This window comes from Nomascus leucogenys, chromosome 7b, assembly GCF_006542625.1.
Source record: "Nomascus leucogenys isolate Asia chromosome 7b, Asia_NLE_v1, whole genome shotgun sequence".
Lineage (NCBI taxonomy): Eukaryota > Metazoa > Chordata > Mammalia > Primates > Hylobatidae > Nomascus > Nomascus leucogenys.
This window is the reverse complement of record NC_044387.1, coordinates 90,971,089-90,997,592: the sequence shown is the minus strand read 5'-3', so window position 1 is coordinate 90,997,592 and position 26,504 is coordinate 90,971,089. Positions and strand designations below refer to the sequence as shown.

Here is a 26,504-nt window from a genome sequence, read left to right as displayed (position 1 = left end):
ATGGCTACTCCATCGACATCACTTATCAAACACCAGTGCAACCACCACTGCAAGCAAGCCAACAGGCCAGATTCAGTGCCAAGAGAGATTCTGGCAATCTTAGCAGGTATGGCCACCAAAGACCTTAAAACCCGTCACTGCCATTGCTGACATTCATAACATCAGCCACTTTCCAATCTTTATCAATATCAACATTATCAGTGCTGCACAGAGACTAACAGCTGGCACCTTCATTGGTGCCAAAACCACCATATCTCACCAAGTAAGTGTCCTTGCATACCCTCACAGAAAGACATTTCCACAGAAAACCTACCCTGTAAAGTCTGCAAGAGGTGATCGCTCTACCAAATGTGCAGACATCAACTTAAAGCAACAACAAAATAAACAATATGAAAAACCCAAAAGATATAACACCAAAACAACACAAAAATCCCACAGTATCTGAGCCCCCCAAAATAGGTATGTATAAACTTACTGACAATGAATTCAAAATAATTAAGGAAGCTTAGCAAATGTCTAGAAAATATGAGAAATAATTCAATGAAATAAGGAAAACAATGAGTGACCAAAATTAGAAATTAAATAGACTGAAATTTAAAAAAAAAAAAAAAATTCTGGTGCTAAAAAATACAATAAATGAAATAAAAATGTAATAGCATAAACAGCAGAATTGATCAAGCAGAATAAATCTGTTAACTACAAGACAGATTATTTGAAAATATAGTTAGAGGAGGAAAAAGGAAAAGAATAAAAAGGAATAAAGAAAGCTTATGGGATTTATAGGAAAGCATCAAAGAGCTATTATTCAAGTTATAGGAGTTCAAAGAAGAAAAAGAAAGTGGTAAAAGGTGAAAAGCTTATTTAAAGAAATAATAGCAGAAAACTTTCCAAATTTGGAGAAAGTTAAAAATATCCAGGTACAGGAAGGTCGGAACTCTCCAATCAGAATCAATTCAAGTATGACTACAACAAGACATAGTATATTCAAATCATCAAAAATCAAGAGAACTTTCTAAAAGTAACAAGGAAAAAGAAGCAAATTGCAGGTATAGGACTGCTAATATGCCTGGCAGTAGACTTCTCAGTAGTCACCTATTCAAAGTGTTGATATAAAATAAGAAAAAAATATTCTAACCAAGAATACTATACTCTGCAATGCTATTCCTTAGAAATGAAGTAGATATAAAGATTTCCCTAGACAAACAATAAATAAGGGATTCACTGCTACCAGACCTGTCTTACAGAAAATGCTAAAGAGAGTTATTCAATCTGAAAGAAAAGGATATCAACTAGTAACACAAAAATATATGAAAGTATAAAACTCACTGGTCAAAGTAAGTACACAAATACAGAATACTCTGATAGTGTAATGGTGATGTATAATTCACTTATATTGTTAGAATGAAGGTTAAAAACAAAGCTTTTAACAGTAATAATAGCTATAATAATTTATTAAGGGATATACAACAAAAAGGATGTAAATTTTAATATTTAAAACATAAAATATATGGAGGTAGAAGTGTAGAGTAATTTTATGCAATGAAAGTTAAGTTGTTACCAGCTTAAAATAGCCGTTATAACAATAAGATGTTTTAGGTAAGCCTCATTGTTATCATAAAGCAAAAGCCTATGGTAGATTTAAAAAAAAAAGACAAAAAGAAAGAAATTAAAGCAACCCTCTAGATAAAGATGTCTAATCACAAAGAAACATAGCAAGTAAGAAAGAAAGGAACAAAAAATTTACAAAACAACCAGAAAAAGAAATCAACCAAATGGCAATAGTCAATCTTGAAATGTCCATAATTACCTAGAATGTGAATAGATTAAATCCCCCAGTCAAAAGACAGAGCATGGCTGAATGGATAAAGAAACAAGACCCAACTATACACTGCCTACAAGACACTCACATTACCTTTAAAAACACACATAGATTGAAAGCAAAGTGATAAAATAAAAATATTCCATGCAAACAACAACAAAGAGGAAACAGGGCTAGCTATATATTTACCTAATACAATGGACTTCAAGACAAAACCATACAAAGAGACAAAGAGGGTCATTATATAGTGATAAAGTGGTCAATTCATAAAGAGGATAAAACAACTGTAAATATATATACATCCAACAGTGGAGCACCTAAATATATAAAGCAAATATTTATAGATCTGAAAGGAGAGTTAACTCACAAGACAATAATAGTATGAGATTTTCATAACCAACTTTTAACAATGGACAGATAATACAGGCAGAAAATCAATAAGGCAACATTGATACTGAGCTACAAACATGAACCTAACAAACATGTACAGAATATTCCATCCAACAGCAGCAGAATACTATTCTTCTCAAACACACATGGGACATTCTCCAGGATAGATCATATGTTAGGCCACAAAGCAAATCTTAACAAATTTAAGAAGATTGAAATAATATCAAGTATCTATTTTGACCACAATTATATGAAACCGGATATCAAAAAGGTAGAAATTTTGAAAAATTGACATGTGTGCAAATGCAACACCATGCTCCTTTAAAAAAATGGATCAATGAAGCAATTTAAAGAAAATTTTTAAAATGTTGATACAAATGAAAATGGGCATGCAGCACACCAAAACTTATGGAATGCAGTAAAAGCAATTAGTAGAGGGAAGTTTATAAAAATAAACATCTACATAAAAAAATAAGAAAGAACCCAAATAAACAGTATATCGTTAGAACTCAAAGAACTAGAAAAATAGTAAACTAAGTCCAAAGTTAATAAAAGGAAGAAAATATTAAGTATAAATGAAACAGAGTATGAAAAACAACAAAAAATATCAATGAAATGAGAGTTGATTTTTTGAAAAGACTAACAAAATTGACAAGTCTTTAACTAGACTAACAAAGAAAAAAGAACTCAAAATAAAATCAGAAATGAAAAAGGTGACATTACAATGGACATCTCAGAAACACATGGGATCATAAGAGACTACTATGACAATTATATGTCAATAAAGTGGATAACCAGAAAATGAATAAATTCCTAGACAACTTATCAAGATTAAATAATCAAGAAATAAAAATCTGTTTAGGCCAACTTCTCCTTAACAAGTAAGGAGATTGAATCAGTAATCAAAAAACCTCCTCACAAAGAAATGCCCAGAAAATCATGGCTTCACTGCCTAATTTTATCAAATATTTAAGGAAGAACTGGTACCAATTTTTCTCACTTTCAAAAAATTAAACAGGAAATACTTAAAAATGTATTTTATGAAGCCAGCATTACCCTGATGCCACAGCCACACAAAACACTACAAAAAAAAAAAAAACCCAGAAAATTACAAGTCAATATCCCTGATGAACGTAGATACAAGGATTCTCAACAAAACACTAGCAAATCAAACTCAACGGCACATAAAAAGGGTCATATACCATGATTAAGTAGGATTTATTTCTCAAAGGCAATGATGGGTCAACATATGTATCACTAAATGTTATACAGCTCATTAACAGAATGGAGGAAAAACTGCAAGATCATCTCAATAGATGCAGAAAAAGCATTTCACAGTATTCAATACTGTTTCTTGATAAGAATACTTAAACTAGGTATAGAAAGAAGGTAACATAACATAGTAAAGGTCATACATGACTAGCTCACAATAACATCATACTTAATGGTGAAAAACGTAAAGCTTTTTATCTAAGATCAGTAGCAAGAAAAGAATGTTGACTTTCATCACTTCTATTCAACATAATATGGCACATCTAGCCAAAGAAATTAGGCAAGAGACAAAAACAAAAAGCAGAAAATCAGAAAGAAAGAAATAAAATGTCACCTGTTTGAGGATGACATAATCTTACATAAAGAAAAATCTAAAGACCCTACCAAAAATTGTTAGAACTCATAAACCAATATAGTAAAGTTGCAGAAAAAAATCAACATTAAAAATTCAGCAGCATTTCTATACACTAACATTAAAATATCAGGAAAGAAATAGAGAAGACAACCCTATTTCCAAAGCCGCAAAAAATAGTAAAATATGTTGGAATAAGTTTAACCAAGGAAGTGAAATATCTGTACACCGAAAATTGTGAATCATTGATGGAAGAAATTGAAGGATATACAAATAAGTGGATTCATGAATTGGAAGAATCAATATTGTTGAAAATGTCTCTAATACCCCAAACTATCTACAGATTCAATACAATTCCTATCAAGATTCCAATGACATTTTTCACAGAAATATAAAAAACAGGCCTAAAATTTATATGGAACCAAAAAGACCCTGAATAGCCAAGGCAGTTTTGAGCAAAATGAAGAAAGGCATTATATTATTTGAATGAATAGATAGCCCAGAAATACACACAACTATGGTCAACTGATTTTTGACAAAGATGACAGAAACACACAATGGGAAAAGGACAGTCTCTTCAATACATGTGCTAGAAAAACTGGATATCCACTGGCAGAATGAAATTAGACCCTCGTATCACACTGTATATAATACTCAACTCAAAATGGATTAATAACTTTAATATAATACCTGAAACGATATAACTACTAGAAGAAAACATATGGGGTAAACTCCACAACATTGATCCGATCAATGATTTTTTGTATCTGACCCCAAAAGCACAGGCAACAAAAGTCAAAATAAACAGATGGGATTACTTCAAACTAAAAATCTTCTGCACAGCAAAGGAAACAATCAACAGAGTTATGAGACAATGTACTGAATGGAAGAATATAATTGCAAACCATACATCTGGTAAGGGGTTAATTTCCAAAATATGTAAGGCACTCAAACAATTCATTAGTAAGAAAACAGATAACTCAATTAAAAATAATAGGGAAAGGACCCGAATAAACTTTTCTCAAAAGAAGATATGCAAAAGGCTAATAGGTATGTAAAATGGTGCTCGACACCATTAATTACCAGGGAAACACAAATTCAAACCACAATGAGATATCACCTATCACCTATTAGAATGGCTATCATAAAATAAGATGATTTTATGATTTATGATTCAGAAGGATGCAAAGAAAAGGGAACCCTTGTATACGGTTGCTGGGAATGCAAATTACTACAATCATTATGGAAAACAATGTGGAGGTCCCCCAATAAGAAGAACAGAACTAACATATAGTCTAGTAAACCCACTACTGGCTATATATCCAAAGAAAGTGAAATCAGTATGTTAAAGAGATGTCTGCACTCCCATGTTCATTGCAGTATTACTCACAATAGCCAAGATACGGAGTTAACCTAAGTATCCATGAATAGATGTATGGATAAAGAAACTGATTTGTATACACACATACACACAGTGGAACACTATTCAGCCCTAAAACACAAGGAAATCCTGTCATTTACAATAACATGGATGAACTGGAGAACATTACGTTAAGTGAAATTAGCCAGGCACAGAAAGACAAATACTGAGTGAAATCACTTATATGTGGAGTATTAAAAAAGTCAGACTCATGCAGAGAGTTATATGATGGTTAACAGATGCTAGAGGTGAGAGATTGAGGAGATGTTAGTCAAAGGACGGAAATATAAAAAACAATTTATGAAACCAACGAAAACCTCCTGAACTTAGCCATTTCACAATGTATACATATATGAAAGCATCGTGTTGTACACCATAAATACATAATGTATAGTTTTCAATTAAAAAAAATTTAAAAAAGAATTTTCCAATGAGCAGTCAGCATGAAATGAACTGGATGTAATCAAAGCCAATAGTGAAACTATCTCTTCCATGAATTTTTCTCAATGATAATAATTTAACTATAATATATCTTTTACTGATCTCTTATATTGTCTAAACACATATTTTAAGATTTGGTGTATTTTATCTCAAGGTTCCCTCTAACGGTACCTATTGTTAAGTTATGTCTTCCTAGTAAAACTACATACTCCCTTAAGAATGAATCTTGGGAGGTTACTATTAGCAGGGACAGCAGTGATGGCAGAGATGGCAGAGGGGAAATGTCAGCATTGCATATCTGAAACCTGCCAGGGAGGAGGGGAGATCCCAGCTGCTTTATGGTGTGAACATATTGAGGTCCAGATTTCTGTTTTGTCCAGCCTTCCTGTTGATCTGAGATATATTCACAACTATTACAATAATTGTATGTCCTGTTTAGTTATCGAGATCTGGTTTCTATTATTAGCAGCAAACAAAAAAAAATGCTGTCCAGTAGATATAATAAAAGAGAAAAAGTGCAATCTTTCCCGTTGTCAGCCTTTTAACACTGTGATCTAGGAGATAAACACAGAACAATTGTTCTAAAAGTTTGGGCCATGAACACTTTAAATAATTATAGGTTCATTTTATTTAATGTTCTTGAATTCAACATCCATAAAACATCCCAAGGAGATCAGAAAAAAATAATGTTTTTCATACTCTACCATTTTTCATGTAAACATTCTCAATTGTTTAATAAAATATCAAGTTATTTGTGAGTTACTAGATAGGAAGTTGCAATTATTCTGTATTTTCTCAATCAAGACATAGAAAAGCTATGGTCACTTGGAAGTCTAATAAACTAATCACTTCAAAGAACATCATATTCAAAAATTGAGAAAACATTTTCAAAGACCTTTATTTTTTGACATGTAAATAGTCATTATAAGGCTATCTTCAACATAAAAATTCTAAAAATTTATGAAACCAATGAAAACCTCCTGAGTAAAAGCATTTCTGAAATTTAGCATGCAACTACAGAAGGCTCAGTGACAGACAGGGAAGTGAACCATACAGACATGGGCAACGAGGATCAGAAGAGAAGAGTAAATTTGTAAAAGTCATTGTCATTGATATTACAAAGTCCAAACGTTTGTAATTGCAGACAGAGTCACCAGATTCTTTTTAATTAATATACATGTCTTCATGAAAGAATAAAATAGCCAGATTGAAATAGGATGCACACCAGCCAGGGCCAGAGAAGACTGGTAGGGAACAGAACTCGCCTGCAGAGGGAGATAAATGCAGGATAGCTGCATTTACCTGATCAAAATTCCTAGTTATGACCTGCACAATGCACTTTTTAGAAGGGACTAGAATTAAAGACCTGAAACTCCATTATGGTCATACACATACCTTACGTATATTTTGTTGTATTGGTATACGTTATTTAAATTAACATCTTAGTATCTTCTTACTATTCATTTTCCATATGATTTCGGAGTCCAAATAACTTCTAATTATTAGTTAGGATATTAGTAGGTTGGTGCAAAAGAAATTGCAGTTTGGGCCATTAAACTTAATGGCAAGAACCACAATTATTTTTGCACCTACCTAATAAAAAGAATCTAAAATGGAACAACTCAACAGACTAGTGTGTCCTTCCTACCGTGAGACTAATTTGGTGACTATTGCCCTAGAGCAGGAGTTCCCAACCCCAAGCCACCCACAGGTACCAGTCTTGGAACCCACCTACACAGCAGGAGATGAGTGGCAGGTAAGTGAGCATTACTGCCTGAGCTCCGCCTCCTGTCAGTGTCAGATCAGCAGCGTCACATTCTCTCTCTCTCTCAATCTCTCTTTTTTTTTTTTTTTTTTGGTCTCATTTCATTGCCAGGCTGGAGTGCAGTGGCGCGATCTCGGCTTACTACAACCTCCACCTCCCAGGTTCAAGCGATTCTCAGGCCACAGCCACCCGAGTAGCTGGGATTACAGGCCTGCATCACTACACCAAGCTAATTTTTGTATTTGTAGTAAAGATGAGGTTTTGCCATGTTGACCAGGCTGGTCTCAAACTCCTTGCCTTAAGTGATCCTCCCGCCTCGGCCTCCCAAAGTGCTGGGATTACAGGCATGAGCCATGGAGCCCAGTGACATTAGATTCTCACAGGAGCCTAAACCCTATTGTGAACTGTGTATGTGAAGCATCTAGGTTGTGCGCTTCTTATGAGAATCTAACTAATGCCTGATGATCTGAGGTGGAACAGTTTCATCCCCAAACCATCCCCTCTCCCCTCCCTGCCTGGTCCATGGAAAAATTGTCTACCACAAAACCAGTCCCTGGTGTTAAACAGGTAGAGGACTGTTATCCTAGAGGTCTGAATAAGGCCCTTTTTGTTTGGGCATGCTACTGTTACATTTTTTTATCCCATTCTTATTACCTTCTTAGAATTTTACTTACATGTATCACACATATCTCATGGGTCAATTCTTTAGTTATCCATATAAAAGTAATTACATCAGTTTTAATTATTGGAAAATCACATAACCTTCAAAAGAAGGTACACAGTTTCTGATTCAGAAAACAGTAGTTCTCTTTTTACTTTCTTTCACTTTTAATATTATTAATACCAATCAAGACTAACTTCAAGACTTGAGATTCGGTCATTTGGGTTTACTGGCAAACTCTTAAAATCCCATGCATTAGTTATATTAGCATACCCTAAGCAATAAACAGATTAAAGATAAATAGAAGATTTAAAATTAATCACTAAAGAAGTTCATTTCTAGCCATATAAAACTTAATTTCCAGCTGGGCACAATGGCTCATGCCTGTAATCCCAGGAGTCCAAGGTGGGCCGATCACGAGGTCAGGAGATTGAGACAACCCTGGCCAACATGGTGAAACCCTGTCTCTACTAAAAATACAAAAATTAGCTGGGCATGGCGGCGTGTGCTTGTAATCCCAGCTACTCGGGAGGCTGAGGCAGGGGGATCACTTGATCCCGGGAGGCAAAAGTTGCAGAGAGCTGAGATCGTGCCACTGAATTCCAGCCTGGCGACAGAGCAAGACTCCATCTCAAAAAACGACAAAAAAACTTAATTTCCTCATAAAAATAACAAAATGTACAGATAAAAATATGTAAAGCATTATGACTGTATGCATGAGATGGCAATACAGTGAGGAATAGTCAAGACAGGGAATGAGTGAAGGCAAATATCTAGAGAGGAAAATGGAATACCTGATGTTGCCCTTGAGCTTGTGGGCATTTTCCAAAACTCGGCAAACTTGAGCATCAGTTTTCTGACCTCCCAGGGCCCTGAGACAGAAAAATAATAGGTCAAGGAATGCCCATATAACTGGTAAATCATTATTCCTGGGTGTCTGTGAGGGTGTTCCTGTAGGAGACTAGCATTTGAAAAAGTGGACGCAATAAAGCAGCTCTGCTCTCACCAACGTGGGCTGGAGTCATCCAATCTGTTGATGGCAGACATGAACACATCAAAAAGGCCAGGAAGGGCGAATTCTCTCTCCCTCTCCTTGAGCTGAGAAATTCGTCTCCTGCCCTCAGATATCAGAGCTCTTGGTTCTTGGGCCTTTGGCTTAACACCAGTGTCCATCTCCACTCCCCTGACACACACATGTCTGTGGTCCGCAAACCCTAGGACTCTACTGAATTGCACCACTTTCCTGGTTTTCCAAATAGCAGATAGTTGGTGGGACTTCTCAGCCTCCATAATCACGTGAGCCAGTTTCTATAACAAATTATCTGTCTATCTATCTGTCTGTCTATCTATCTATCTATCTATCTATCTATCTATCTATCTATCTACTGATACATCTATTATTAAATCCCTGTCCCAAAAGGTCTACATGGTAAACTGTCAGCCTTGAAGCTTATGCTTAATAGAGGAGAAAAAAAATTTCTCTCAAAAGTTTGAAACCTTAAGTTTTTCTACACATGGGCTTGTGAACTAATTCACATTGAGTTGCAATCAAAAGGTTAACTTAAGAGTTATTTTCCTAGTATTTTTGGCTTGGTAGAGCATATGCTTTCTGGATGCACTCACCTTTGCAACAGTTTTCAAATAATTTTTACAGATAAAGTTCCAAAGAAACTACATCCCTTACTGCCCTCAAAAATCAAATATGGAAGGACACTGCAATGCTAGCCAAAGCCAGCAGAAGTGACAATGAGCAAATCTAGACTCACAAAAACATCAGATATGAGAATCATCAGATACCAGAATCATCAGATACATAATATAAAATAAGAATGTTTATTATGTTTCAAGACATAAAAGAGAGTTTTGAAAAATAAGTAAATAGCAAGTAAACTTGAAAAAATAAAATAAAATCTTTTCTAGAAATGGAAATGTGTAATTGAAATTAAACTACTTATCACTGTTAAAGAGCCATGTAAATAGAAAATTATTAATTGAAATATGGAACTAAAGAAATGATTATGCATATAGAGAACAACAAGGTAACCATGGAAAAATGAAACTAAGAGTTATGAAAGGTAGAATAAAAGAGTTTAATATGTTCCCATTCAAAAATCTCAGAATGTGAGAATACAGTAAATGTTGCAGAGGCAATACATTTAAAAAGAGCAGCTGGGAACATTTTAGAATTGGTGTAGGAATACAATTAATGTATTTAATAAGCCCAAGAAATCCAAATCAGAATAAATAAAATTCTCATGCAGCTATATCATAAAGTATAGAAAAGCCATGAACAAAAGATCTTAAAAGCATCCAGAGAGAAAATATTACTTGCAAAATAGTGACAAAGAACCGACAGCTACTTCTTTGAAACACCACCAATAATAAAAAATCTATCAATCAGTCAAGAATCCCATATTTAGCAGAAATATATTTACAGAATGTAGGCAAAGTACAGACAAATTTCAAAATGGAATGAGAAAAAATCTCATTAATTTCAACTAATGAAGAAAATAGGAGAAAAAACACCAGTAAAAAATTGGAAGAAAACAATTATAAACTAAGTAGACAAGAATAAATCAAATTATTTTAATCATTAAAAGTAAATGGACTAAGCATTAAAAACATATTTTCAGGTAAGATTAAAAGATATAAATGAAATTGGGTTTTACTGTGTTTTAGAGAGACATAAAAAGCATATGTTGATAAGAGTTGAAAGTAAAGATTTGATATGTAGATATACATATGGGGCAAATATTAAAGAAGACGAGCATAGCTATAATAATGTCAAACAATGATGATTAATTAAAATTGGTTTCCAAGAAGAAACAAGTATACTACATAATGTAAAAACATTATTATATATATTTAAGGTCTCTGCATAATGCTGATAATTCATCGTGAAGTAAAATGATATGAAGTCTGGGTATACTAAAATGTCTCTGAATAGGTAAAACAAAGATTGGAAGAACCACAGAAACATACAGATCCAAAGTCACAAAAAAAAGATTTTAACACGTCTCTCTAAGAGGAAGCAGATAAAAATCATTACAACCATAGGAGATTATATATTTAAAATGTCTAAAAGTGAACAAAAGACATTAAAAGGAATTTTGCAGAAGAAATAATATATGTATATGAGAATATATTTAAGTAGAATTGAAGTAAAAATGCAAATTAAGCAACAATAAGCTATCATTTTACACTGACTGTAAAAAATTTCACATAATATTATGTGGAGCAACTAGAACTTTCATATGCTGTTGAGTGTGTAGATAAATGACTTTGAAAATAGTTTACACTATGTGGTATAAGTGGGCATGTATACACTTCACTATTCAGCAGTCCTGTCCTAGGAAGAAGCCCCCAGTGAAAATGTTGCACGTGTACAGGAGACATTAGAGGCATTTCTATAATAGCATCAGTCAGAATGGCAAAAACTGGAAACACAAAAAGCCATGAAAATTATTGAGGATTAATGGTGTATAGTCCATGTATTCAATGGAATACTATGCAGCCATGAATAAATTTGAAAAGTAACCATAAGTAGTAACATGGTTGACCTAAAAGAATAATGGTCAAAAAAGCAAGCTATAGAAGAATAAATATGCTATGATTTCTTCTATATAATGCCTGAAATATACAGAGTTAAATAATGTATTGATTAGAATTGGATATGGATTCATAAAGATGGCAAAGACTCTAATAGAAAGCAAAGAAATACCTGCTGCAAATTTCAAGAAGTGATTACCTCTGGGAAGAGCAAGAGAGATACAAGAAGCCTGCTTGAATAAAATTTAAAGGGTAAAGTTTTGCTTCTTGGCCAAGGTGGTGGGTACATGTGGTTTGTATATGGTAGATAATTTTATTTTTTTATACTTAATATACATTTTTGTATACTCCTGTGTACATATACTGTCTTTGGCATATTGGAAAAACAATAAACCACTGAAGTAATTGTAGTTGAGGATATTTTGCTGATTAGACTACACTGAGTATATTTTTAGTCTTCAGAGAAAATATCAAAATAGCCTTTACAAGGAATTTATGAAGCACAGGAAAGTACAGGATCAAGAAAAAAAATCAAAACTTCCTCATAGCTATTAAATCTAAACTAGAATATTTCAACCATGTTTCAACTGAGCAGACACCTAGCTAGGGAAAAAAGAATATTTTCACCCTCAGCAAGGATTCCTCACTGTTGGTTAAATGTTAAATTTTTTCCCCTGCAGGGTACAAGGAATGAGGTCAAACACTTTTTAAGAATAATCGAGTAGTTTAACCTGTGCTGTAGGGGCTCGTTGAACAGAACTTGTCCGTGATGAGAAAATGACAGATTTTTGGAGACTGTTGCAAAGCTGTCAGGTTATGAACAATAATTGGCCATATAATGAGCTTCTCACTTTCATCAAATCCTTGGGCATAGAAACTCTTTCTATTCTCTTGAAAAACAAATAAACCTGTGGCAAAATAAGTACAGTTGCAATAATTAAATTATGAATGGAAAACAGTAAAATGCAATTTTGACGTTAATGCTGTAACTCACTGTTAAATTCAAAATTCATCTTTCTCTCTCCTCACCAGCGGATGTGAGGATTTGGAAGGATTAGCTTGTTTTATGCAGTAAACAATCATTAATAAGTTAATTATAGCTTGAAAGTAAGAAACGTTTTCCTGAGAGGATAAAATGTGTAACATATTAAGCTACTCAGATCCATTGGGAAGGTGGGCTGCAGGGCAGTAATCTGTTCTCTAGCTTGCATATACGTCCAAAGCTAATTGTAAAAGATGGTCATATAATTAAAAATAGTCATGTTGAATGCAATTCAACTGCTTAGTTTCAAAAAATCTAACCATAATTTTGATTCAAAACTTATTTTTTTTAAATTTTAGAAGTAAGGAATAATTTATTTTACTTTGAAGTTAGCACAGTAATATATTTCAAATTACAGACATTGAGTTAAAAGCCATTCTATGGTATTTGAGCTCAACTGTTGTCTTTAGATATTTAATATACTGGAATCATAAGCTTTTTTTAACCTTTGCAAGACAACCTTGCATTCAAGATCAATAATGAAATCTACAGGTGTTTTATTTACATTTAAAAATGAAAAATAAATGTATTTAAAATATGCAAGACTCATATTTACATTTTATTATTCATAACCTGTAAGATATGATTTTTTACTTACCATCAGACCACTATAGGAAACAAGGATATAAAGTAAATCAGAAATCTAGATTCAGACAGAAAAAAATTATAGCTGGATGAAATTCCTCTCACCAAAGCTAAATTAGTTGTACTGTCAGATTTCAAATAATTTATTTTTTCACCATCTTTCACTCACAAAATTGTTATATGATAGCATTTCACTAAATTAAAAATTAATGCATTTGTTATTCAGCAAACATGCATTGTGAATGCCAACTGTACTAGTCCATTCTCACACTGCTATAAAGATACTACCGGAGACTCATTAATTTATAAAGAAAAAGAAGTTTAATTTGATCACAGTTTGGCATGGCTGGAGAAGCCCCAGGAAACTTACAATTATGGCAAAAGAGGGAGGGGAAGCAAGGCAGGTCTTACATGGCAGTAGGAGAGAAAGAGAGAGGGGCAGGGGAAACTGCCACTTTTAAACCATCATATTTCATGAGAACTCCCTCACTATCATGAGAACCTCAAAGGGAAAACGGCATCCCTAATCTAATTACCTCCCATCAGGTCCTTCCATCGACATGTGGGGATACAATTCAAGATGAGATTTGGGTGAGAACACAGAGCCAAACCATATTGCTAACCATGTATCAGGCACTGTCTTAGGTAGAAGGATAATGTAAACAAACTTAACAAAATGTCCTGACTTCACAGAGCTTATGATTTAGACAGAAAAGATTGATCTATAGGCGGAAAGACATACTCAACAAATTAAAAGTTTTAAAAAGTTTAATAAATGAAATTATTTTTATTTATTTAAGTATAATAAATGAAATGCATGTGCATTCATAAATACATAATTTTCATTTATTTGAGTGTAATAAATGAAACAAAATAAAATGTACAAATATGAAACAAGTTGAACGGGGACTTTTGGGGTCAGGGTGGCATGTTCTTGTATATACAGTGGCCAGGGAAGACCTCACTCACTGGTGACATTAAAATAGAGGTCTGAAGGATAGAAGAGAGTGAGCCTCATGGGTGTAGAAGAGGAGTTTTCTAGGCAATGCAAAAGCAAGGTGCTAAAGTAGGAAAGTGTGAGGCATGTTTCAAGGAACTGCAAAAGGCCAGAGCAATGGATAGGAGGGAGAAAGGAAACTGGAAGAATATGATCAGAACAGTACTGGAAGGCCTTACAAAACTATGGCAGAGAACTGTGTTTGTGCCCAGAGTATAATGGGAAATCATGGAAATATCTGAGGGTGAGGAGGGACATGATTTCAGTATTAAAGTGATCACTCTAGCTATTCTCTTAAGAAGAGCCAGAATTCACTAATGGACAGTGTGAAAGTGAGGCAGGGGAAAATAATCAAAGATAATTACATGATTAATTCTAAGAACCTAACTTTGGGACATATTACTTTGAAATGTCTTTTAGACTACAAAGTGATGCTGGGTGCAGCATTTGATATACAAGCCTGACGTTCAGGAGAGAGATCTGACCTGGAGATATAAATTTATCAGTGTAGCGATGAACTTTAAAGCCTTGAAAGTATAAAAATCAACTAGAAAGAGTGTAAGTGGAAAAGATAAGACAGCCAAGTGCTGAAAACTTCAAATTTTCAAATTTCGAAGTTTAGAAGTCAAGGTGTTCAGTAAGAACCAGCAAAGGGGATGGGTACAAGTGGCCTAGAGGAAGATCAAGAGAGTATGTGAGGCTGTGGTCCAGAATCCATATTTCTAAAGTGGTCTTTGAAGAAACACGATGATATATGAGAGCTGAACATTTTTTATTGGAAACACTTGCAAGATGATATCTAGTTATCTTTTAAAAATTGTTTTAATAGAGGGATATGTGTGAGAGTCTGTTGTGATTGTGCTTGAGGTTTAATTTATAAAGGTGATTGAGTGAGGACACAGAGAGGTTAAACTGAAGGAAGTTTCATTACTCACAGGTCCCAAGAGAAGAGGGCACATTACATTACACAGGGCCACATGGACAACTAGCAAGGTCAGTCAGGATACAGAACAAGTATCAGTGGAACACAGACCAGAGCCTATAGTGGAGCTTTCATGAGGAGCAGGCAAAGCAAGGTAGATACATTGAGTAAGGTTAAGATTGGATAATTTGAAAACTTTTTGTGGGCTCTGAGCTGCAGGAGTGTTCTCTAGTTTCCCAATACCTGGACCTGGGGTGATTTAGGGTGGGGGGACTATTGATGTGTGAAAGTTTGACAAAAAAAAAAAAAAGAGTTTGGAAACATGGACTTTGAATTGCTTGGTTTGTGTATGAAAGGTGGGCTTGCAGGGAAGTTATTTGCTATCTCTAGAAATTACCTAGCCCTGGAAGGAGCATTTTCTTCTTGAGTCTGCATGGTTCCACTAAGTCGAAGTATTATAAAAGAAAGAAAATGAAAACATGATTGCTATGGTTTAAATGGGTCCCCCCAAAAAAACGTGTGTTGGAAACTTAATCCCCAATGCAACACTCTTGACAGGCGTGGCCTAATAAGAGATACTTAGGCCATCAGGGCTGTCCTTATGAATGGATTAATGCCATTGTCACAGAGTGGGATTCTTATAAAAGGGGAAGTTTGGTTTCTTTTTACTCTCTCTCTCCCTTTTTCTTTCTCTTTCCCCCTCCCTATTTGCTCTTCTGCCTTTTATCATACAGCAAGAAGGCTCTTGCCAGATACCAGCACCCCAGCTTCCATAATTGTGGGCCAATACATTTCTTTTTATTATAAATTACCCAGTCTGTGGTATTATGTTATAGCAGCACAAAATGCACTATAACAAAAATTAGTACTGGAGGGCTTGTTGCCCAGGGCCACTTCAAGCCTTTATTCCTTGCATCCCAGCACAGGACCCCTCAGCTGCCTGCCCCAGTCGTGTATCAAACAGGCCCAGGTGTAACTCAGTCCACTGCACTAGAGGTCACGAGAAGTAAGATTGGGTGGTATCCATACGGTGCTAATTTTACAAGTGCATAGAGTTCATGAGCTGTGAAGGCATGGGTACCTCTACCTATATTTTGAAGGTTATATCTGCTAGCCTGAGAGCCCAGGAAGAAATCTGCACAGGGAAAAACTACCTAAAAGAATCTCCATTAGGGCAATGCCTAGTGGAGTCACAGGGGTGATGCTGCCCTTGAAAACCCAGAACCGTAGAGCCACCCACATGCAGCACCACCCTGTGAGAGCTGCATGCATGAGACTCCAACCCATGAGAGCTGATGCACAAAATGAGCCCACCAAAGCCATGAGGGCAGGGCTGCCTGAGGCCCTAGTATGGCCAGAGGGCAGGGCATAGAGTAAAAGATTATTATGAAGTCTTAAGATTTAATGTCATTTGTCCTGTTGGCTTTTGGACACACTTGGGACCAGTTACTCCTTTGTTCTTGCCTATTTCTTTCATTTGTCTATCCTATGGCTATGCCACAATTAGTTTTTGGAAGTAGATTCTTGTTTGATTTCACAGGCTCATGGCTAAGGAGGAATTTGCTTTAGGATGAATCGTGCCTTGAGTCTCTCTCATATCTAAACTAGATTAGACTCTGGACTTTATGATAAATCTATTGAGTTTCTTTTGTACCACCTGGTTCTAGATGTAATGAACTATGAAATAATTAACTATGAAGAAACATTCAAGTTTATTAACTTTAAAATAATGAGATAAATCAGTAACAAAAATACAGACTGCAAAATCATTTACCTAATTTAAACACGAGTCAAGGATAAATATAAAGTGTAAATCCATTTGGTCTTTTATACAAAGTAATTTTGTGCCACAGATTGAGTGGCTTCTATGCCCCTCAACCCAAAGCACCACCAGTGTTAATTAAATATGCATATTTAGGATTGTGGCTCAATGCCTTATTTTCTACTGCCATCTCTCTACTTATTTTCAATAAAATTGAAAATAACCTTCATGAGGAAGAAATGAGGATTTAGACTGTGTATTAATCTACTTTGACAATACAGCACCTAGGACAGTGCCTACCATATCCTAGACCAAATAAATTGAGCATAAAGAGCTAAATTTTACGTGGGAGGAATTAACATCAATATACCGACATCAATATCAACATACAAACATTAGTCTGGGAGAGAGGGGTTAGCAGCAGGTTTGCAATCCATTCTTTCCTTTCATCAGAGCACACCCCTTGGGAAAAGAAAGAAGGCATTACCTGGGAAATCTCCTTGTACACATGTACAGTTGCACTTCTGATAAATGTACAAAGTTGCTATTAAGAGAGTACTTATCTAAGAAATGCTTTTATCACAATATATTCATTCTTGGATTTCTTAGGGCAAACTAAACTGGAATGACATGTATCTATAAAATTATTAGTAAATTTTGATAGTAAGGTATTTGATTCTTTTAAGCCTGATTTTGTAATCTGATCTCTGTATTATCTCAATTATTCTTAAAGTAATGAGACTAGATAAAATCAACAGAATCAGATTATATATACAGCATAAAATAACTCTAACAGTAGCCAAAATTCAGAAACTAGTAATAGAAGAAAAATAATATTGAAAATAAATAATGAGATAGGAAGAAAACTGAGAGGAAATCCAAAAGAGAAAAATAAATGTTTCAAGAAGAAAGGAGCATTTATTTGTGTGGGATGCTGCTAATAGTTCAAATTTTTTAAATGCAAAATTTTTGCAAATTTGATATCATGAAAGTTACTGACAGGAATTTTAATGCAGTGGTGCTATTAATTGTTATTATGCTTCACGTATTACTACTAGATCTAGATATTCAACTATAAATTTAGGGTCCATTCTTTAATACGTAAAACTGCAACTTTTGTAAATACTGAACTAATTAGTAATTACTTCTGGAATCACAACAAGAGGAACAATAAGAAGCAAGGGAGTAGAAACTCAACAAAACTTTATCATGGAAGAATTGATTTCATTTATGCCATATGAGAAGGATTTAACAATTTAACTGAAATTCATTTTTTCTTATCTAAGCACTCCTGCTGTTCTAACTCCCTGGCTTCACCACAAAGTTCATCTCCAAAGTCAGCAGCAGCATAACCCACAATACTTCCCAGTATTTGAGGACAATAGGTTTTTATTTTGTCTACAGATGCTATGAGATGTGGACAAGGATATCACACTTCCTGAGGCCTGAAGAGTTATTGGTCAGGACAACAGGTGTCTAGGATGTGTCCATGCTCAATGACAGATCCTGAGTGACAGCGGCACTTGTGCTCTTTAATACATTTATTTTTTATCTGTTTGTGATACATTGGGCTCTCTGAAATGTGGAACCCAGAGCAGAGGTCCCTGTGCTTGGATCTGAGAGCATTTTGACCAGGAGTATTCCATATGCCTACCACCAGCTAAAGACACACAAGGAGAACAATATTTCAAGAGAGTGCATTACTAGCCCTTCACCCTCTACCCCTCCACAAAATCAGTTCTGTTATTAAGGACAAAAAGGATAGACATTGGTTTAGAAACAAAACTTGTAAGCCACGAAGACTGTAATCAAGCCAGAAGACCATCAGGGAACCTCTAGCTGCCCAAAGGCAATATCAACATGACAAAAAGATAAAATTTGAATCTATGTCTACTCTACAGGCAGAATCCCTCATAAGGGGAGAACCTCCTGTATGTTTAGGAAAAAACAACTTAATACATTTACTTAAAATAAATAATTGTATATATAGGCTAAATAGGAGACCACTCAAAGACTTTATTTACATAACAAATAAGAAGAGTAATTATTTATTTTCTATATGTGGGAGACAGGTTTTGGGACAGAGAGAAAAGGAAAGGTTGGATGTAGGAAAAGGTTCTCAGGACAGAGAAGCTTAAGATAGATGCCATGCCTCTGAAGCAAAAGGTGCCCAGTAGTATATTCTCTGTGATGGGTATGGTGGAGAACTACACCCAGTATAGTTCATCACAACACATCACAGTGAGACGCTACATCACAACACATCACAGTGAGACACTAATGCCTCATATTCAATAATGCCTGTGGTAGACAGAAGCTGGCAATTGAGATAAGAATTTGGAGTCATCAGGAGTTCAAAGCAAGATGTAACCATAGAATCATAAACACCCAAAGAATACCTGGATTATTTGAGAAGAATATAGCTTCCTCATAATAGATGAGATAGGATTCAAGCCATTCTGTTTAGTTATTAAAGCAAAATGTAGCCTGGGAATTCAGGAGAAGCTTGAAGACATCCAGGTGAATAATATCTGATTTACGATAAAACCATCTTTCAGCTTGAACTGTGTCACTAGTGGCGTGAATCTAGTCATTTAACTATTTTGTGCTTCATTTCTTATTATGTGAAATTATAATAATCAAATCTGCCTTAGAGTGTTGTTACAGGGAAAATGAGCATCATTGGCCCTACTGAAAATTATCACGTTAGATGGTGATTGAATAAAATGCAATTCATGTACAAGTATGCCATCTACCCAAAGTAAACCAATCAAAATTCTTAATTAAAGCTCAACTTTGACATGTAATTACTGATGTTCAATTAATGACCACAAGTACAAATATTATTTTTAGATATAAAAATTAAAATATTTTGACAAAATGTTACAAATTTAAAGTTAAATATATAAAAATAGAGTTGCTCACCCAGCTGTGAACTAGCATTAAAGGATCTTTGGATTCTTCTGACCCCACCAAAATTTAGGTTTGAGATGACAATCAGTGGACTATATTGTAGATTCTTTGTGTATTTCACACATAAGTTTCTAGTACAATGGAAACACCACTGGATCATTGTCAGAAGTTGAAATCCCACATCCAACAGTATCCTAGATGCCACTTGACCTCTGCGAGTCTCCTGGTTTTTATTTTTAAAATGAGAATATTAGTCCTTTACTGACAGAATTATTGTCAGCAGTAAATTTTTTAAATGTATTCATATAAGCAAAGCTCAATAAATGCATTTTTAATTTGCTTTCTGCTTGAGTCATGTTATCTTGTTTGAGCAGTTTCGTTTTTACTTTGACACACCTAGGAATTTATGAGTACTCAATCATATTTTTGGTCCAGAAATAAATATTACTCAAGAAGAAAGTATTTCTGGAGTCTTTAGAAACTTTGCTGTGTCATATTCAATAATAATGATAATTTAAATGTGTTCAATATTGTCTGAGTAATTTCTTAGTAATAGTGTATTACCTCATAAAGCAAGTCATTTGAATCCAGAAAAGATATAAATTTTTTAAAACGTATAGGAGTCCGTTTCCCTCTTTCCACTGTCTGCTGTCCTCAAGGGCCAAAAACACAGCCAGTCACTAGTTTTCTTCAGGGATCACCAAGAAGCTGCCCGTAGAATCCAGATGATTTTTCTATGCCCATTACCAGACCAAAAGAATTTAAATGAGATCACAGGCCCCTTAACTTTCCCCCTAGAGCAAGTGTAAAGCAGTGAGTTCCCCACATTTTTTGCATCAGTAATAAAAGTGTTTCTTACACGAAGCTTCTTCGCACCTATCCCAAAGTCAAGAAACCCTCCATCATCCAAAACCCCAAAAGGTAACCTTTCCCCAAGACTAAGGTCATGATTCCTTAGCATCCTTGGTTTTAGAGTTTGTACGTTTCTATTCCAAATAGTCCCGTCCTCCAAACTTTGAAACCCTTTGTGCTTGAGGAAGAGAAAAAAAATGAACTACTTTCTCCAAAAATTTTCTGGACATTAATGGGTTTATTTCTTTCACCATTTTTCAGTGTGTTCCCCTTTTTCAAGCCGGTACTACATACCCCTTAATGGTGTGTCTTTGATGATTTACAGTTACTGTCCCAGAGGTGGCTAGACTGTCAGGAATACACATAGGCAGTCATGATCTGAAAAATGAGACCAGAAATTGCAGCAGCCCATACAGTGCCCTCCTGGAAGAGTTGGCTAATGAAGTGAACTGAAATGTCTTACACCTCCAACTTTCAGGATGCAAGTAGAAAAAGCAAAGTGGACAATAGCCTATAAAAGCTTTATTTTATGCTCTATTTATTTTTGGATAAAAAAATCAAGAGCAGAGACTAAAAGCTATTAATGGTTATTTCAAATTTATATTATTTTTTACAAGAAAGGATATAGTTCTTTTTTAATGGCAGGTTAATCACAAATTGCAGACATAGAAAAATTTTGAAAAATCTAATTTCAGCTGCTCATCCCAATTATTCTGCAAACTTTATTTTTAGCAGGATTTGACCCATCTCATTTTAAATTATTCAAGCACCTCTCTCATCACTTTTTAAAAATTGTTTCTCATTTTCATGCCCTTACCTGCAGCAAAATTTCTAATCTGGAGCTCAAATTTCCATTTTCTTGGTGTTAGGCCATTACTCTTAATTATACCTGAAAGTCTTTTTCACACCAGGGAAACATAAATGTAATAGAGAAATTTGGGAGAAAACAGCAGGTCACCATATGGTAACAAGGGCAGAGGATAGTTATGAGCCTTTTCTACACATTTTTGCTTTATCAAATAAACAATAATAAATACTGTGTTCATCTCACTACATTCCTCCTCAAAATTTTCAATTGCTCTCTATTGCCCCTGTGATAAAGTACAATTTACTCTGCTTGGTATTTAAGGCACATTGCAAGCTTAATTAACATCTCCAGCCTTGACTTTCATTATTTAATTATAGAGAAAATCTCCAAAAATAAACAAATCTCATGACTTTTTTTTAGTCTTTGTAGACTTAAAAAAATGGTGCCTTTTCTCTGAGTATAAAATGTCCCCAGCATAAAAATTTTAAACATGTAGTAAATGACAAAACTGAACAAATAAAGTTCTAAGGACATAAAGAGTTAAATCAGAGAAGTACAAACTGCCAATAAACATTGAGAGATAAATGCTAAATATTGCTTGTAGAAGAAATGTAAATTATGATTCCAAAAACATGCTGCTTTTTAGCCTATCACTTTAGCTAAACATTTAAAAAGAGTTTTGATTAGTTATTTTATATGTGTATATGCAGGCATACCTTATTTTATTGTACTTTGCTTTATTGCACTTTGCAGATACTATACTTTTTACAAATTAAAGTTTTGTGGCAATCCTGTATCAAGCAAGATTATTGGCACCACTTTTCCAACAGCATGTGCTCATTTTGTGTTTCTGAGTCACATTTTGGTAATTCTCACAATATTTCAAACTTTTTCATTATATTTTATCTAGAATGGTCATCTGTGATGTTACTATCGTAACTGTTTTGGTGCAGTATGAATGACACTCATATAAGACAGCGAACTAACCGATAAATGTTGTGTGTGTTCTGACTGCTCCACCAACTGCCCGTTTCCCCGTCTCTTTCTTTCTCCTTGATCCTCCCTATTCCCTGAGATACAACAATATCGTAAGTAGGCCAGTTAATAACCCTACAGTGGCTTCTAGGTTTTCAAATAAAAGGAAGAGTTACAGATCTCTCACTTGAAATCAAAAGCTAGAAATGATTAAGTTTAATGAGGAAGATATTTCAAAAGCAAAATAGGCCGAAAGCTAAGCTCTTGCAGCAAATACTTAGCCAAGTTATGAATGTAAAGGAAAAGGTCTTGAAGAAAATTAAAATTGCTACTTAAGTGAATACAGAAATGATAAGAAAGTGAAATAGCCTTTTTGCTGAGTTGGAGAAAGTTTTAGTGGTCTGGATAAAAGATCAAAACAACTGCAGTATTCCCTTGAGCCAAAACCTAATCCACAGTAAGGCCCTGACTCTATTCCATTCTATGAAGGCTGAGAGAGGTGAAGAAGCTGAAAAAGAAAATTTGGGAGCTAGCAGAAATCAGTGCATGAGATTTAAGAAAAGAAGCTGACTCCATAACAAAAAAGTGTAAGGTAAAGCACCAACTGCTGACAGAGAAGCTGCAACAAGTGATCCAGAAGATCTAGCTAAGATCATCGATGAAGGTGGCCACACTAAACAACAGATTTTCAATATAGATGAAATATCCTTTATTGAAAGAATGAGGCACTCCATGGAATACTATGCAGCCATAAAAAAGAACAAGATCATGTCTTTACAGGAATATGGATGGAGCTAGAGGCCATTATCCTTAGAATACTAATGTAGTATCAGAAAATCAAATCCTGCCTGTTCTCACTTATAAGTGGGAGCTAAATGATGAGAACACATGGACACACAGTGGGTAACAACAAACACTTGGACCTACCTGAGCATGGAGGGTGGGAGGAGGCAGAGGATCCAGAAAAGTAACTGATAGATACTAGCTCAATACCTGGGTGATGAAATAATCTGTACCACAAACTCTCATGACCCAAGTTTACCTATGTAACAAACCTGCACATGTATCCCTGAACTTAAAATAAAGGTTAAAAAAAAATAAAGAGACCACCTAGGACTTTCATAGCTAAAGAGGATGAGTCAATGCCTGGCTTCAAAGCTTCAAAGAATAGTCTGACTCTTTCATTGGAGGCTGATGCAATTGGTAACTTTAAGGTGAAACTAATGCCCCTTTCTGTTTCAAAGATCCTAAGGTTAAAAATTATACTAAATCTACTCTGCCTATGCTCTATAAATCAAACAATAAAGCCTGGATGATGGCACATCTATTAACAGAATGGTTCACTGAATATTTTATACCCATTGTTGAGATCTACTACTCAGAAGGAAAAATTTGATTCCCTTCAAAATATTACTGTTCATTGATAATGCACCTGGTCACCAAGAGCTCTGATGAAGATGTACAAGTAGGTGAATGTTGTTTTTATGCCTACTAACACAACATCTATTCTGCAGCCCATGGATCAAGGCATCATTTTGACTTTCAAGTCTTATTATATAATAAATACAATTCATATGGCTGTAGCTCCCAAAGATAGTGATTCCTCTGATGGACCTGAGTAAAGTAAATTGAAAATCTTCTGGAAAGGATTTAAGATTCTAGATGCCATAAAGAATATTTGAGATTCATAGGAGCAGGTCAAAACATAAATATTAACTGAAGAAATTGATTCTAACCCTCACTGATAACCTTGACAGGTTCAAGACTTTAGTGGAAGAAGTAACTGCAGATGTGATGGAAATATCAAGAGAACTAGAATTAGGAGAGACTGAGGATGTGACTGAATCATTGCAATCTCATGATTGAACCTGAATAGATGAGGAGTTGCTTCTTATGGATGAGCAAAGAAAGTGGTTTCTTGAGATGGAATCCACTTTTGGTGAAGATGCTGTGAACATTATTAAAATGATACCAAAGGTTTAGAATATTACATAAGTTTAGTTGACAAAACAGCAGCAAGTTTTGAGAGAACTGACTCCAATTTTGAGAGAGGTTTTACAGTGCATAAAATGCTGTCAAAGAGCACTGCATGCTACAGAAAAGTCTTTTGCAAAAGGAGGAGTCAATGTGTCAAGCTTCATTGTTGTCTTATTTTAAGAAATTGCCACAGCCACCCCAATCTTCAGCAGTCACCAACCAGATTGGTAAGCAGCCATCAACATCAAGGCAAGATTCTCCACCAGCAAAAAGATGACGACTCCCTGAAGGCTCAGACAATTGTTAGCATTCTTTAGGAAAAATATATTTTTAATTAAGGTATGTACATTGTTTTTTAGACATAATAGCATTATGTCTTAATAAACTACAATATAGTATGACATAACTTTTATATGCACTGGAAAACAAAAAAAATGTGTGTGTGACTTGCTTTACTGCAATGGTCACTTTACTGTAGCAGTTTAGAACCAAACCTGCAATATTTCTTAGGTATGCCAACATCCTATTAATAATAGTTTGCTTATTTAAAATGTTTCCGTATTTTTGTACTTGTCCTGTTATCTTTCAGGGATACATTTCTGTAAGTGAAAGTTTAAAAAACAAAACATACATACATGTGACATGCCAAGTTGCCTTTCAGACTGTCTGTGTGAATACTACTCCCATCTCGGGGCTCACATGCACCACACAAATTTCCCTGGCTAAAAAGGGTCTTGGGGGACAGAAGAGTGTGGAGGCTGAAATACAGGCCATGCTTTTTGACAAGCCCAATGCCCTATTAGAAGTTTGGGTCCTTGTTAATCTTTGTTATTTTTGTTAATAACAAACACACTGAGGCATTTCATCTTCTCCAAGTTCACTATATCAGAAATGGATCTTTTTTTTTCTTTTAACTCATCTGTACTTGTTACAACTTTAAGCAGAATGTGACTCGAGCACTACATTTCCATCCACAAGACTGGGTCTGAGTTATTTTTGAATAGCTTTATGATATGCTTAGGTAGGCTTATAACTTTGCTCCTCCAAACAATACTTTTCTTTGGAAAGTAAGCCCTGTGGAGAATTCCTTCCATCAGGTTGCTTCAGTTTAACCTATTTCTAGAGGACTAGTACATGCAGAATTGGCAACTACAGGGGATGAAAAGTTCAAAAAGTAGGTCCTACAAGATGTAACAAATAATTTTCTAAACATCAAAAGAAGAGAAAGAATCCAAAGACAAACCTGAAATTGAAGATGTTGGTTCTGATGAGGAAGAAGAAGAAAAGAAGGATGGTGACAAGAAGAAGAAGAAGAAGAAGAAGATTAAGGAAAAGTACATCGATCCAGAAGAACTCAACAAAACAAAGCCCATCTGGACCAGAAATCCAGATGATATTACTAATGAGGAGTACAGAGAATTCTACAAGAGCTTGACCAATGACTGGGAAGATCACTTGTCAGTGAAGCATTTTTCAGTTGAAGGACAGTTGGAATACAGAGCCCTTCTATTTTCCCATGATGTGCTCCTTTTGACCTGTTTGAAAACAGAAAGAAAAAGAACAACATCAAATTGTATGTACACAGAGTTTTCATCATGGATAACTGTGAGGAGCTAATCCCTGAATATCTGAACTTCATTAGAGAGTGGTGGTAGACTCGGAGGATCTCCCTCTAAATATTTCCCGTAAGATGTTGCAACAAAGCAAAATTTTGAAAGTTATCAGGAAGAATTTGGTCAAAAAATGCTTAGAACTCTTTACTGAACTGGCAGAAGATAAAGAGAACTACAAGAGGTTCTATGAGCAGTTCTCTAAAAACATAAAGCTTGGAATACACGAAGACTCTCAAAATCAGAAGAAGCTTTCAGAGCTGCTAAGGTACTACACATCTGCCTCTGGTGATGAGGTGGTGTCTCTCAAGGACTACCGCACCAGAATGAAGGAAAACCAGAAATGGATCTTAAAGTTGTCTTATCAGAAGTGGAGACTGACATCTTATTGA

The 26,504-nt window shown here is 35.0% G+C and overlaps 1 pseudogene across 1 annotated transcript; it reads left to right on the top strand.

Annotated features, from left to right (window-relative positions):
* On the top strand, positions 1–26,504 carry LOC115835875 (annotated as a pseudogene). Its single transcript, XR_004030838.1, has 2 exons — positions 1–106; positions 25,722–26,504. The product of XR_004030838.1 is annotated as a heat shock protein HSP 90-alpha-like (transcript).